Here is a 15274-nt window from a genome sequence, read left to right as displayed (position 1 = left end):
AGGTTGCAGCAATCCAGCAGGTCTCTGTCTTGAAGCCTTTACCTGCTGGCATGTCAAAACACTTGCTAACAAACTGAGCTATTTCCCTCTTCATGTTATGCCACCAATAATGTCTCTTGAGGTTATGATACATTTTGGTGCTTCCTGGATGAACCGAGAATGGAGCATTGTGTGCCTCTCCCAATAAGTCCATTCTCAATGAATAATCTTTTGGCACACACAACCTTCCGCGAAAAAGCAAGGCTGCCTCACCCGAAAGAGTGAAATCTCTATGGCCCACCATACTAAAGCCTTTGGCCAAGCTAGGATCTTCCTTTTGGGCAACAATGATCCTCTGTCTCAGGCTAGGTTCCACTGAGAGTCGGGCCAACAACAATGAGACATTATCCACTGTCAGCTCCACCTCCGAGCGTTCCAACTCGCTGTGCATTCAAATACAGGCCGCTACTAAAGATGCCACACTTGCCGCCTTTCTACTAAGAGCATCGGCCACAACGTTCGCTTTACACGGGTGGTAACTAATCTCACAATCATAGTCCTTCACCAACTCTAGCCACCGTCTCTGTCTTAAGTTAAGCTCCTTTTGAGTGAAAAGGTACTTCAAACTCTAATGATCAGTGAAGACCTGAATTCTCTCTCCATAAAGGTAGTGCCTCCATAATTTTAAGGCGAAAACCACTGCTGCTAGCTCTAAGTCATGAGTGGGGTAGTTAAGCTCATGCACCTGACTGGGCGTTTATGCTGAACGCACGCGCTAAGCGTGGTAACAATTATATAGATGCAAGCGCACACCTGTCAGAGTAATATAAAATGGATGGAGTATCCAAGTATCGATCCTCAAGGACTTCTAAACAATTTCCAAGCTCTAAAGTTTTAAAGAATAGTGAATGTTGGAATGAGTGATTCTTGTAAAATGGGAAGTGGTCACAAATAATGGTTTGGATTTGGGATTTGGACTTAGAATGATAAAACCTAGCCCGAATTACTTCAAGTTAGCCAACAAAGAATCAAAGACATGCTAAGGACAATATGCATTTTACTTTAGAAACTAACGACTACGCTTCTCACTTTACTTATGTCTAAGCAAGTTCAAAGTCCTAAGACATTCCCTAATATGTCTATTATGAGATATATCTTAGTTTTAGGATGGAAATAGTCGCAACCTCGGGTTAAGGTCCTATGTCTAGGCTACTTAAGCGGAACCCTTATGTCTAAGGCGCTCCTCTCCTCGGTTTAATCACTCAACAATGCAAATAAGCAACCTTTTCAGTATTGACTTGTTAAGACTTACAGTGGCCTTCTCTAAATCCTAACTTTTTGGGAAAACATGTTGAGCAATGAATGGAAAGTAAAAACACTACTTCTTAGCAACCCTTTTTAGACATAAAAGGCTAACTATCCATAACCGGGCTAGAGACGGGATTTAGAAAGACATATTGAAGAAAATACAGCAAGTAAAGTGGTTGAATGTGGAATGCATGTGTGAAAAACAAAAGTTAACTAACGGAGAGTTTTTATCGGGATTGAGAGCTTCGCCCTTCTCTTTCAAGCAAGGGAGAGTGTCACGTGCTCTTTCCTCCAAAAACACAACTCTCTTAACTAAAAATAAAGTAAAGGCAAAGAGAAGATAAGCAAAGTGCTAGATTTTTATATTTGAATAAGTAGAAAATAACTAAGTACAAATGGAAACAAAACAAAGCTCAATAAAAGAATGTAAAGTACTCGGGATTTAAAAACCAAAAGCAACTAATGAAAGCAACTCAAAAGTACTTAGAAAGCAACAAAGAAACACTAAAAATGATCAAGAGAAGGAAGCAAGGCTTGATGAATTTGGTGGAGAAGTTGCTGGAATTTATAGCTGTGCAGAATTGGTTAGGTAGGTCCTAAAACGGTGGTGAATCACCCATTTCCAACTCTTTTGACTGACCAAATCGTGCTCAAACTGATAGTGGAACACTTCTTCTACACGTATGCATCGGTTGGAACCACCAAAACGCATTGGAAGACGCGTTTCATTAAGGGCAAAGTTGGAAGAAAACACTGTTTTCTGCAGGCTTCCCAGGCGCCTGGCGCCTCCATGGTAAGTTTTTCCGTCTTTTCGCTTCTTTTGATTAATTTGCACTCCCAAATGGTCCTAAAATGTCATAAATACAACATAAGCCATCCACAAACCATAGTATATGAATTTTGCATGAATTGGAACTCAAACGATCGAGAAAAAGTCCGAAACAAAGCTGAAACATAGTAAAAACAGCATCTAAAACCTTCTTTTTACGCATGTAAACAAGCGTAATCACACCCCCAAACTTAACTTTTTGCTTGTCCTCAAGCAAAACTTAGCAACTTTAATCAGCTTTCTAACACATGGACAAGGAAAAGCAAAAGCAACCGAGATGTTCAATCATAAATTGTCTCAGGGAAAAGATGTCAAAGCCTACCATTTATTGCCTTTGTAAACTTAGTCACTATAAACCAAGTTTGAAATGATAAAAACTTTTCTTTCAAAATCTTTTTTCTCTTTCAAAAACAGAAAACGTTTTCAAATACCCCTAAGGAATCTGCACACTCCCTTCTTACACTAAGACTTTTACATCTGAAAGACCGGCTACTAGCCCCTGAGGTTTCCACACACTAACATCGGTTTCAACCACAGCTACTCGTAGAAAGACTTTGAAACTAACAGCTAGGTCATAAAACGACGACAATGAGAAACACGAAGTCACTTATCACCATCCTTACTGCTATTTTCAAAGTCAACACCCAACCTAAAACTAAATGGGTGTCTACAGTAGGACTCGGGAATCATAAATACATTTTCTTTAACTCTCAATGTTTTTACCACTCTTTTCTTTCTAACACAAGTCTTTTCCCCACTCTTATTTTCTCTCAACAAGACTCTTTTTACTCTTTTGCAACTTTTTTTTTTTTTTCTTTCTTTCGTTTTTTTTTTTTAGCTAAGTGCTTTTTCACATTTTCTTTCTTTCCAACTGACTCTTTTTCAAAAGAAAATAGCATGATTTTTTAAATATAAATAACACCTTATCTTTCTGAAACAACGACTCACACAACGATTGTCCCCCCCAAACTTAAGAGAGACAGTGTCCTCACTGGGAAAAGACTTTTGCATCGGATGAAAAAGGCTTAACAATAAAAAGGACAAGGACTTCCTATATAGGGGCAAAGAAAAAGCTTAAAGTTTGTAAAGATCAAAAAGACATAAAAGAAAATGAGTTTATCACATAAACAAAGGAAATAGCTCAAAGCTTAGTCAGGCATAGAACAGAAAACTCAACAATCTCTTATAATCATCATCGACATGAAATCACATGCACAGCACAGATGCTTCAAAATAGGCATGTGAAAAGCTAAACTAAGGTTAAGTGAAGGCATACTTTAAGTGATCAGAAGATAAACGATACTAATTTATTCATGCTTCAACTGAGCTCGAAACATAATCAATACAAAAAAAACATGCGTAGTAATGCTAGAATATGCAAACTACGTCATTAACAAAAGAATAAAACACAAAAAATAGCAAAGAAGGAACCTCCCCTTCATGAAGTCGGAGGTTGTGGACTAGGATCAGTGTCAGTACTGGGAGATGGATGACCAAGGATAGCAGCTAGCGCTGGAGGCCATGAAGGTAAAACCGCAAAATCCAATGAAGTCCTTAAGTTGTAGATATGTTGCACGACTTCTCGAACCTGATCTCGCAGCTGTTGGTTCTCCTCTCGAAGACGACGGATCTCCGATGTAGGAGACATCCCAGTACCCTCCCTTCTTTGTAACGCATGGGCGATAATACGCCGAATATTCTTCTCTTCCACAATTGGGGCATCTCTCTTAATTTGATCCTCAGGGAGCTGTACACCTTGTCGCAAGCATAAAGAAGTGACCAAACGTGGGTGATAAAGCTTACCACGTGTTCGGTGGGCACACTCATGGATACTAGTATTGATCAATTCTCCATAATTCACATCTATGCCCTTTAGCATGGCATAAACCAGCAATGCCCTATCCTGAGTGACATGCTCATCATGCTCCGTTGGCAGAATTCTGTTTTTGACTATGTATAACCATCCTGCAGCAGCTAGGGAAACATCCTCGGGTTTTAGTCGTACCTTGCCATGAGTAGTCAAATCCCAAGTGGCAGAGGGCTTCCCAACACATTCTAGAGCCTCATCAAGCTGTTCCAGAGTCGGAGTCACTAACATCTTATTGCCCACAGCATCTCTGATATTCTCAATGTTGAAGGTGTAGTTGATCTGAGTGGCATCAAACCGTATTTCCTTCCCGCGCACTATGGCTATATGTGACTGGGGATGGACAGCAGCATAGAACTCTCTGACTAACTCCAAAGCCTCACATTGTATGGGCTGAATGAGTGGTCTCCATTCTTTGTCTCTAGCGGTCTCCCTCCAATCATCAGGCACATCTCCTAGGGTGAGATCGAATCCCAATTCTGTCATAATCTTACGGGATTTCATTAATGAAGTTCGAGTGGCTAAATTTGCTGCGTTCCATTTCGTCTCGACCTCCTCTCCCTCAGACAAGTCCAGTTCAATTGTATCAACTGGCCCAGGTGCCACTACCTTCTTCTTAGCTTCAGCTGCTTTAGCTTTCGCAGCTCTCGTTTTAGGTTCATTCATGGGCACTGTTGGCTTCTTAGCCTGAACTGCACGTCGTTTTGAACTCTTTTTCTCCCGCCTCTTGTATTGAAACATTTCCCTTATCGTCTGCGTGTCCTCAGGATCTTCTTCGCTGGTAGGTTCTTGAGTACTATTCTCCCCAACCTTGGATCTACCTGTATCACACCCAAGCGGGTTAACTGTATTAGAAGGAATAGTGTGAGCATCCCTTACCCCTGGTAGAGTGGCCATCGGTGTGACATACTCATCCGTTGCCAACGGAGTAGATCCAGTTGCCCCAGTAGGCAACTCTTGGTGACTACAAAATGCTCCTTCTGTAGGTGTATCCAATGGGGAAGGTTCCTGAGTATCTGTTCTCACCACTTCGTTCTCGGTATCCTCTGTTTCCGGCATATTTGAACAATGTCCTCGTGAAACCAGTAGAAAATCATCATTACCATCTTCCGGTGTAATAATCAATGGAGATGAATAAAACTGCTCCTCGTCCCTGTTCTCCATAGATGAATCCTTAGGCGTCAGACGCCTACTACTCCCATCTTCCTCAATTTCTGGGTCTATCATCACCTCCTTGCCCTTCCTCTTTTGCCCTATCGAAACCCCGGGCTCTAGCCTATGGCTATGGCTCTTCTCTTGCTCTCCTCCATGCTCATCTCCTGCATCCATTGGCATATTGGTTGGGGTTGGCATCCTAGGAGGCTCTAAGGGTTTTAGTTGTCCCATGTTGAAGGTACTCGATATGTTAGGGTTCAATTGGGGTGCTTGAGGTCCTCTTTCTAGGAATGGAAGTTGAGCTGGTGGGGGAACCCTAGGTGAAAGCATCCCATAATTGGTTGGAGGTACCCAATGACCCATTCCATAATAAGGTGGAAGGCTAGGAAATAGAGTAGATGGGTTTGGCATTCCATAAGGATGAACACTAGCTGGAATTTGCATTTGGGACAAGGGAAAATGATAGGAAGGAACCGGGTTAAACATAAACGGTTGGTACATACCCGGATTGATCATTGGAGGAAGTTGTTGAGGATTTTCAGCCCTAAACTCACTGTTTTGAGGTATATTAAAGGTGGGTAGTTGCTGAAAATTAACATAACCATGTGGGCTCATTATAGGATGTTGTGTAGGAGCTTGGGATGGAGGACATTCAAATGTTTGAAGCGGGTTTCCTCCCCTAACAGCAGCTAGCCTAGAATCTGAACCCATGTGGTGTTGGAAGTTCTCCAATGGTGGAAAAGGAATGCTTGTGGCATTTGGAGCTTGAGTGGAAGAGGTAGGAAGTGAAGTATGTTGAGAAGAGGAAGCCATAGATGTAAGCAAATGCTGGAAATTTCTTCTTCTCTTTGGTGGCTGAAAATCGAAAACAAGGGTGATGAAGGGAATGGGTCTTTTTTCGAAAAAAACAAGGGGAAGAAGAGAGTTGTGTGGGTTTTGGTGGAGTTGTAAAGCTTAGGCAATGGGTCTATTTAAAGCTTTCCCCAAACTAAATCCTAAATGGAAAGGGATTGACATTTAAGTTCAACCAAGTTTTCCTAAACCTAAAAGGAAAAGAAAACAAATTTGAATACAAAATAGGATTAGGGAAACAAAATTTGAGTTTGAAGAGAAGTTCTTAAAGCTAAATCATAAAGGATTAATGTTTGACCCAAAATAAAGCCCATGCTATCGAAAATTAAAACCCAAACCGTGAAGGAAAACGAAACTCGAACTGCTGGAAAACAGGGCAGGCGCCAGGCGCCTGCGTGATTTATTTTCGCAAAGGGCAGGCGCCAGGCGCCTGCGTAAAATTTTTTCAATGTTTTTTTTTTTTTTTTCATTCTTTCTTTTTGTTTTTCAACGTTTTCAAAAACATTCTTAATAAGCAAAACTTTTTATAATTAGACAAAAAGAATGTAAGATACAAAAATTCCTTCCTTTACTTTTGTTCTTTCCAAACGGATAAGAAGGAAAAACATTTTTCGCAAAAATTTATTGACCTGAAAGTTGAATAGAGGTTTTTCCTCTATCCACTGGTTCTCCAAAATACGGCTTAAGTCTCTGCCCATTTACTTTAAAAACATTTCCCTTAGAGTCAACTAGATCCACTGCCCCATATGGGTAGACTTTAAAAATTTGAAAGGGACCAGACCATCTAGACTTAAGTTTTCCAGGGAAAAGTTTCAACCTAGAGTTGAATAACAGAACCAGATCACCTTCTTGAAGATTGTTCGGCCGAAGACGCCTATCATGCCACTGTTTAGTTTTTTCCTTAAACAACTTAGCATTCTCATAAGAAAAGTGCCTGTGTTCTTCTAATTCCAACAATTGTAACTTCCTCGCTTCACCTGCAGCCAACAAATCAAAATTTAATTTCTTAGTAGCCCAAAATGCTTTATATTCTAGCTCAAGAGGCAAATGACATGCTTTTCCAAAAACTAGCCTATAGGGGGACATGCCGAGGGGAGTCTTAAATGCTGTCCTATATGCCCAAAGTGAATCATCAAGCTTAAAAGACCAATCCCTACGGTTAAGATTTACAGTTTTTTCTAAAATGTTTTTTATCTCCCTATTAGATATTTCGGCTAACCCATTCGACTGAGGATGATATGCTGTTGCAACCCTATGACGCACATTGTATTTAGTCAGCAACTTTTGCATAGACCTATTCACAAAATGAGCCCCCCCATCGCTTATCAGACAACGCGGGGTTCCATAACGCGTAAAAATGTGCTTTTGCAGAAAACGAATGACAACTTTGGAATCATTGGTAGCAGTTGCAATGGCTTCTATCCATTTCGAAACATAATCTACTGCTAACAATATATAAAGCTTACCATTAGAAGATGGAAATGGACCCATAAAATCTATACCCCACACATCAAATATTTCAATCTCCAGGATCGGGGTTTGAGGCATTTCGTGGCGTTTAGATATATTACCTGTCCGTTGGCATTTGTCACAAACCTGGGCAAACTTATGTGCATCTTTGAACAGAGTGGGCCAAAAGAACCCACTTTGCAAAACTTTGGCTGCGGTTTTGTGTCCTGCAAAATGTCCTCCATATGGAGACATATGACAAGCGTCTAATATCGCCTCGTGCTCTTCTTCTGCGACACACCTGCGTAAGATATTGTCAGGTCCTAGCTTATATAAAAAAGGCTCATCCCAACGATAACATCGAACTTCATTTAGAAATTTCTTTACCTGTTGCTTGTTGAACTCATAAGGAACTATTCGACTTACCAAATAATTTGCTATATCGGCATACCACGGAACTGAATCAACTCGCAAGAGTTGCTCGTCAATAAACTGTTCACGTATAACAGTTCCATCATCACAGAGCGGGGATTCCAATCTAGACAGGTGATCAGCAACTTGGTTTTCAGTACCCTTCCTGTCCCTAACTTCAATATCAAACTCTTGAAGTAACAAAATCCACCGTATCAAACGTGGTTTAGCATCTTTTTTAGCAAATAAATATTTTAAAGCAGAATGGTCAGTAAAAACAATGACTTTTGTGCCTATCAAGTAAGACCTAAACTTATCAAAGGCGAACACAACTGCTAACAGTTCCTTTTCAGTAGTAGTGTAATTGAGTTGTGCACCGGTCAGAGTCTTACTAGCATAATACACAGGATGCAAGATCTTGTTTTTACGTTGTCCTAACATAGCTCCTATTGCATAATCACTAGCATCACACATGAGCTCAAAAGGTAAATCCCAATTAGGTTCGATAATTATAGGAGCTGAACTTAGAGCAACTTTCAACATTTCAAATGATTTTAAACAGTCATCATCAAAAACAAATGGTCTATCATGTTCTAACAATTGACACAAGGGTTTAGAAATTTTAGCAAAGTCTTTTATAAAGCGGCGGTAAAATCCCCCATGCCCTAAAAAACTTCTAATCCCTTTGACATTTGTAGGAGGAGGTAGCTTTGAAATGATGTCTATCTTAGCGTGGTCTACCTCTATTCCTTGCTTGGAAATTTTGTGACCCAAAACAATACCCTCTTGTACCATGAAATGACACTTCTCCCAATTTAGGACTAGGTTTGTTTGTTCACATCTCTCCAATACTCTCTCCAAATTAACTAAACATGCGTCGAAAGAATTTCCAAAAACAGAAAAGTCATCCATAAAAACTTCTAGAATATTTTCTACCATGTCAGAGAAGATGGCCATCATACACCTCTGAAAAGTCGCGGGTGCATTGCATAGTCCAAAGGGCATTCGCCTAAAAGCGAACGTACCATACGGACACGTAAATGTTGTCTTCTCTTGGTCTTCTGGAGCAATAGTAATTTGATTATAACCCGAATATCCATCTAAAAAACAATAGAAATCCTTACCTGCCAGACGGTCGAGCATCTGGTCAATAAACGGGAGAGGAAAATGGTCTTTCTTTGTTACCTTGTTGAGTTTGCGATAGTCAATGCAAACTCTCCACCCGCTCACAGTTCGGGTTGAGATGAGCTCATTCTCCTCGTTGGCCACCACGGTTATACCCCCTTTCTTTGGTACACACTGTACTGGGCTTACCCAGCTGCTGTCGGATATTGGGTATATAACACCGGCGTCAAGCCATTTAAGAATTTCTTTTCTTACAACCTCTTTCATCTTCGGGTTCAACCGCCTTTGACTCTCAATAGAGTTCTTAGCATCTTCTTCCAATAGAATTTTGTGCATGCAAAAGGCCGGGCTTATCCCTCGGATATCTGCTATCGTCCATCCAATGGCCTTTTTGTGCTTCTCCAAAATCTGCAATAAAGAATATTCATTAGTAGGTGATAAATTGGAAGCTATAATAACTGGTAAAGTGTCGTTATCCCCTAGATACGCATATTTCAAATGCGACGGCAATGGCTTCTGCTCCAACGTGGGTGGTTCCACTATGGACGGAAGTAACGACTTGCATTCTTCTTTTTGTATTTTTTCAATAGGATTAGCCACATCTTCTGGTCCTTCTGCTATCTTATCAAGCTCTTCTTCAATCTCTGTAACTAACGAGTCATAAAACTCATCAAACATAATAGGATTCAAGCTATTTATAGCAGAGCACTCTTCAAAGTCTCCTGGTAATTTCATGGCGTCTAGAACGTTAAATTTAACTTCTTCATTATTTACCCTCATTGTAATTTCTCCCTTCCTCACATTAAAAACTGTATCCCCAGTGGCTAGAAATGGTCTTCCCAAAATAATGGGAACGTCTAAGTCTGCCTCGCAATCTAGAATGATAAAGTCCGCAGGGAAAATGAATTTGTCCACCTGGACTAAAACATCTTCTATCTTTCCCTCAGGTCTTATGATAGATCTATCTGCTAGTTGGAGGGTAACCGTAGTAGGTCTAGCTTCTCCTATGCCTAAAGATTTGAAAACTGATAATGGCATAAGATTAATGCTAGCGCCTAGATCACATAATGCCCTACCTAAGTTTTTTCCTCCTATGGAACATGGAATGGTAAAACTGCCAGGATCATTACATTTCATGGGTAGCGGGCTGCCTACAGCTTCACTACTACATTTTGTCATGGCTACCAGTTCATGCTCTCCTATTTTTTTCTTCCTAGAAACTATATCTTTCAAAAACTTAGCATAATTTGGCATCTGTTCTAGAGCATCTACTAATGGTATATTTATATGCAGTTGTTTTAAAATATCTAAAAATTTTCTAAACTGGGAATCATTATTTTTCTTAACTAATCTTTGTGGAAACGGGGGAGTAGGGGTAAAAGAAGGCTGTACCTGTGGAGGAACACTCGGGGTGTCCTCATTACCTTTTCTAATATTTTCTTTTTCTGGTGTTGTTGGATTTTCTGGTATCTTTACAATTGGTTCAGTGGACGGAATCTGTACATCTGTTGTTGGCATTGTTGGTCCATCATATGCCAGTCCACTCCTGAGGGTGACAGCTTTGCACTGTTCTTTCCCTTCTCGTTTTGGTAATTCAGTATGGCCTGGAAAAGAACCTTGTGGTCTATTCTTCAATTCATTGGCGAGCTGTCCCAATTGGGTCTCGAAATTCCTCATTGATGCCGCTTGGGATTGTATCACTGCGTCGGTTCGGGCCATGTACTCCTTCATCATATTCTCAAGATTTGAGTTGTTATTTTGAACTGGTGGAGTCTGTGTTCTCTGATTGTACTGCTGTTGCGGTGGTGGGATGTATTGCTGTGTAGGTGGAACATAGGGCTGCTTGTTCTGTTGGCTCTGCCCTTGATTAAAACCGCTCGAACCTCCTTGTCCTCCCCATGAGAAATTAGGGTGGTGCCTCCAACCTGGGTTGTAGGTGTTCGAATATGGGTTAAAGTTCCTATTGTTCCCATGTCCTACATAAAAAACAGAAGCAGGGTTATGTGGACAATTATCATAAATATGGTTTTCACTGCAAAATGAACAAATGAGATCGTTGACTTGGCAAACAGGGGCAGGAGTGCAATAATCCGACTGCACAGGTTGTATCGGCGTGGCTAATGGATTTTTTATTCCCAATGCCATCTCTTTCAGCCTCTGGTTCATTGTAACCATCTCTTTTTGCATCGAGGTCGCAATGTCCAGAGCCAAAACTCCAGCTGGATCTTGCTTCTTTGGTGCTGCCCTAGATCTTTGCGAACACCATAGTTCGTTGTGTGAAGCTAAGTCATTTAGGATGTCAACTATCTCGTTGAATGTCTTCTTTGTAAAGGCTCCGTTGGCAGCATTGTTTAGCATCATCTTAGTAGGATGATCTAAACCTCTAAAGAAATGTTCTATCTGGATGCATGCCGGCAAGCCATGGTTCGGACATTTCCTGATTAGTTCTTTAAATCTCTCCCACGCCTCGTGAACAGGTTCACGATCATACTGTCTAAAGGAGATGATCTCCTCTCTGATATCAGCGTGGCGAGTAGGTGGGAAGAATTTTGTTAAGAACTTCTCCACTAACGACCCCCATGTGGTGATGGATCCCGGTGGAAATGCATTGAGCCATGCTCTAGCTTGGTCCTTCAAAGAAAATGGAAAAAGTGTTAGTCTCAGAGCATCGTCTGTTATACCAGGTAATCGAAATGCATTTGCAATTTGAATGAATGATTTCAGATGATCATGTGGATCCTCATGTTCCTGCCCTCCAAAATGTCCAATTGTCTGCAACATTTGGAACATCATTGGTTTAAGCTCAAAGTTTGCGTGGGCTGGAATAGGGTTGACTATCCCTGAATCAAAGTTCTGAAAAGCCGTGGCGGCATATTCTCGCATTGCCACGTCTCTGTTGTCCGCCATCTGGATATGGTTGAATTCATCATTTCTTGCATGATCCCTCATATTACCGTTAACAGCAGGTGGATCAACCGGATCACGAGGTGGAATATCTGCCATTGATGTGCTCGTACTCTCTACCTCACTTTCAGGACTGATTTCACCTTCTCTCTCTTTTTGCTTTTCTAGTTGTTTTCGAAGTCTTTGCTCCTTTCGAGTTTTTCGAAGGGTCCGCTCAATCTCAGGGTCAAGGGGTAGAAGAAAAGATCTTGTGCTCATGCACTTTAACTTACCCTTGTGAGATAAACGACCAAAAATATAGAACAAAAACGGTGGATGGAAATTACACCCAACAACAATTCACAAAAATAAAAACTAAAAGAATTTGAAAATAATTTTAAAACTAAAGTCCCCGGCAACGGCGCCAAAAACTTGACTGGGCGTTTATGCTGAACGCACGCGCTAAGCGTGGTAACAATTATATAGATGCAAGCGCACACCTGTCAGAGTAATATAAAATGGATGGAGTATCCAAGTATCGATCCTCAAGGACTTCTAAACAATTTCCAAACTCTAAAGTTTTAAAGAATAGTGAATGTTGGAATGAGTGATTCTTGTAAAATGGGAAGTGGTCACAAATAATGGTTTGGATTTGGGATTTGGACTTATAATGATAAAACCTAGCCCGAATTACTTCAAGTTAGCCAACAAAGAATCAAGGACATGCTAAGGACAATATGCATTTTACTTTAGAAACTAACGACTACGCTTCTCACTTTACTTATGTCTAAGCAAGTTCAAAGTCCTAAGACATTCCCTAATATGTCTATTATGAGATATATCTTAGTTTTAGGATGGAAATAGTCGCAACCTCGGGTTAAGGTCCTATGTCTAGGCTACTTAAGCGGAACCCTTATGTCTAAGGCGCTCCTCTCCTCGGTTTAACCACTCAACAATGCAAATAAGCAACCTTTTCAGTATTGACTTGTTAAGACTTACAGTGGCCTTCTCTAAATCCTAACTTTTTGGGAAAACATGTTGAGCAATGAATGGAAAGTAAAAACACTACTTCTTAGCAACCCTTTTTAGACATAAAAGGCTAACTATCCATAACCGGGCTAGAGACGGGAATTTAGAAAGACATATTGAAGAAAATACAGCAAGTAAAATGGTTGAATGTGGAATGCATGTGTGAAAAACAAAAGTTAACTAACGGAGAGTTTTTATCGGGATTGAGAGCTTCGCCCTTCTCTTTCAAGCAAGGGAGAGTGTCACGTGCTCTTTCCTCCAAAAACACAACTCTCTTAACTAAAAATAAAGTAAAGGCAAAGAGAAGATAAGCAAAGTGCTAGATTTTTATATATTTGAATAAGTAGTAAAATAACTAAGTACAAATGGAAACAAAACAAAGCTCAATAAAAGAATGTAAAGTGCTCGGGATTTAAAAACCAAAAGCAACTAATGAAAGCAACTCAAAAGTACTTAGAAAGCAACAAAGAAACACTAAAAATGATCAAGAGAAGGAAGCAAGGCTTGATGAATTTGGTGGAGAAGTTGCTGGAATTTATAGCTGTGCAGAATTGGTTAGGTAGGTCCTAAAACGATGGTGAATCACCCATTTCCAACTCTTTTGACTGACCAAATCGTGCTCAAACTGATAGTGGAACACTTCTTCTACACGTATGCATCGGTTGGAACCACCAAAACGCATTGGAAGACGCGTTTCATTAAGGGCAAAGTTGGAAGAAACACTGTTTTCTGCAGGCTTCCCAGGCGCCTGGCGCCTCCATGGTAAGTTTTTCCGTCTTTTCGCTTCTTTTGATTAATTTGCACTCCCAAATGGTCCTAAAATGTCATAAATACAACATAAGCCATCCACAAACCATAGTATATGAATTTTGCATGAATTGGAACTCAAACGATCGAGAAAAAGTCCGAAACAAAGCTGAAACATAGTAAAAACAGCATCTAAAACCTTCTTTTTACGCATGTAAACAAGCGTAATCAGCACCTTCAACTGTCGAGAAGCATAAGCTATAACCTTCCAATGTTGCATCAAAACACATCCCAAGCCCTTTCGCGAGGCGTCACTGTAAACCACCAAGCCTCCCATTCCATCGGGGACAGTTAACACCGGTGCAGACACCAAACGCTTCTTTAGTTCTTGAAAAGTCTCCTCACACTCGCTGCTCCAAGTGAAGGTAGCATTCTTACGAGTCAACTGCGTCAATGGTGCCGCTAAACGAGAGAAATTCTCTGGATGAACTTCCTGTAGTAACCAGCCAAGCCGAGGAAACTACGAATCTCTGTAACTGAACTAGGTCTTGGCCAATTGCTAACAGCCTCTACCTTGGCGGGGTCTACTGCAATACCATCCCTGGTGACTATGTGACCTAGGAAAGCCACTTTGTCCAGCCAAAACTCACACTTTGAAAACTTTGCATACAACTTATTTTCTCGTAGTGTAGTCAAAACCTGCCTGAGATGCTCCTTGTGACACTCCTCAGTCTTGGAGTAAATCAGGATGTCATCGATAAACACAATAACAAATGAATCTAAAAAATCCCTAAAAACCCGATTCATTAGATCCATAAAGGCTGCCGGAGCATTTGTGAGTCCAAAAGACATCACGATAAACTCATAGTGCCCATACCTCATTCTGAAAGCTGTCTTTGGAATGTCGGCCTCCTTTAACCTTAACTGGTGGTACCCCGAACGCAAGTCTATTTTCGAGAACAGTTTTGCTCCCTGAAGCTGATAAAAAAGGTCATCAATGCGTGGTAGGGATATTTATTCTTAACCGTCACTTTGTTTAGTTCCCTGTAGTCTATACAAAGTCGCATAGAACCGTCTTTCTTCTTAACAAAGAGCACGGGCGCACCACAAGGGGACACGCTTGGGCGGATGAAACCCTTGTCGAGCAATTCTTCTAACTGTAACTTCAGCTCTTTCAACTCTGCCGGAGCCATTCGATATGGTGGTTTCGAGATGGGGGCCGTCCCTGGCAGCAACTCTATACAAAAGTCCACTTCGCGAAATGAAGGCAAGCCGGGAAGGTCCTCAGGGAACACGTCAGTGAACTCATTAACCACACGAACCGCCTCAATGCTTGGCACAACCTTCCTTGCATCCACAACGCTAGCCAAATAGGCCCAAACACCACGCTGGAGAAGATAGCTGGCCTTCAATGCCGACACCACCCTTGGGACCCCCGGCCTTAACTCCTTTAAGGTAAAGTTTTGTTCGGAGGGCAAGCGAAAACTAACTTCCTTCTTCGAGCAATTAATATTAGCCCGGTTAGCAGCTAACCAATCCATGCCTAGTATCACATCGAAATCTTGCATATACAGTTGAATTAACTTTACCTCCAAGGTCTGACCATCGAAAGAGAGCTGGCCTCCTTTCACCACTTGGCT

The 15274-nt window shown here is 41.0% G+C and overlaps 1 non-coding gene across 1 annotated transcript; it reads left to right on the top strand.

The window, feature by feature from the left end:
* The first annotated feature begins 11391 nt into the window (after positions 1–11391).
* On the top strand, positions 11392–11498 carry LOC148212196 (small nucleolar RNA R71). Its single transcript, XR_015790043.1, has one exon. It is a non-coding gene; the product is annotated as a small nucleolar RNA R71 (small nucleolar RNA).
* The last annotated feature ends 3776 nt before the right edge of the window (positions 11499–15274 follow it).

The sequence above is a fragment of the Momordica charantia genome (assembly GCF_013281855.1).
Source record: "Momordica charantia cultivar OHB3-1 chromosome 3 unlocalized genomic scaffold, Mcharantia_2.0 BLBB01000003.1, whole genome shotgun sequence".
NCBI classification, from domain to species: Eukaryota; Viridiplantae; Streptophyta; class Magnoliopsida; order Cucurbitales; family Cucurbitaceae; genus Momordica; species Momordica charantia.
Note: the sequence above shows the minus strand (reverse complement) of the source record. Positions and strands in the feature narration are given on the sequence as shown.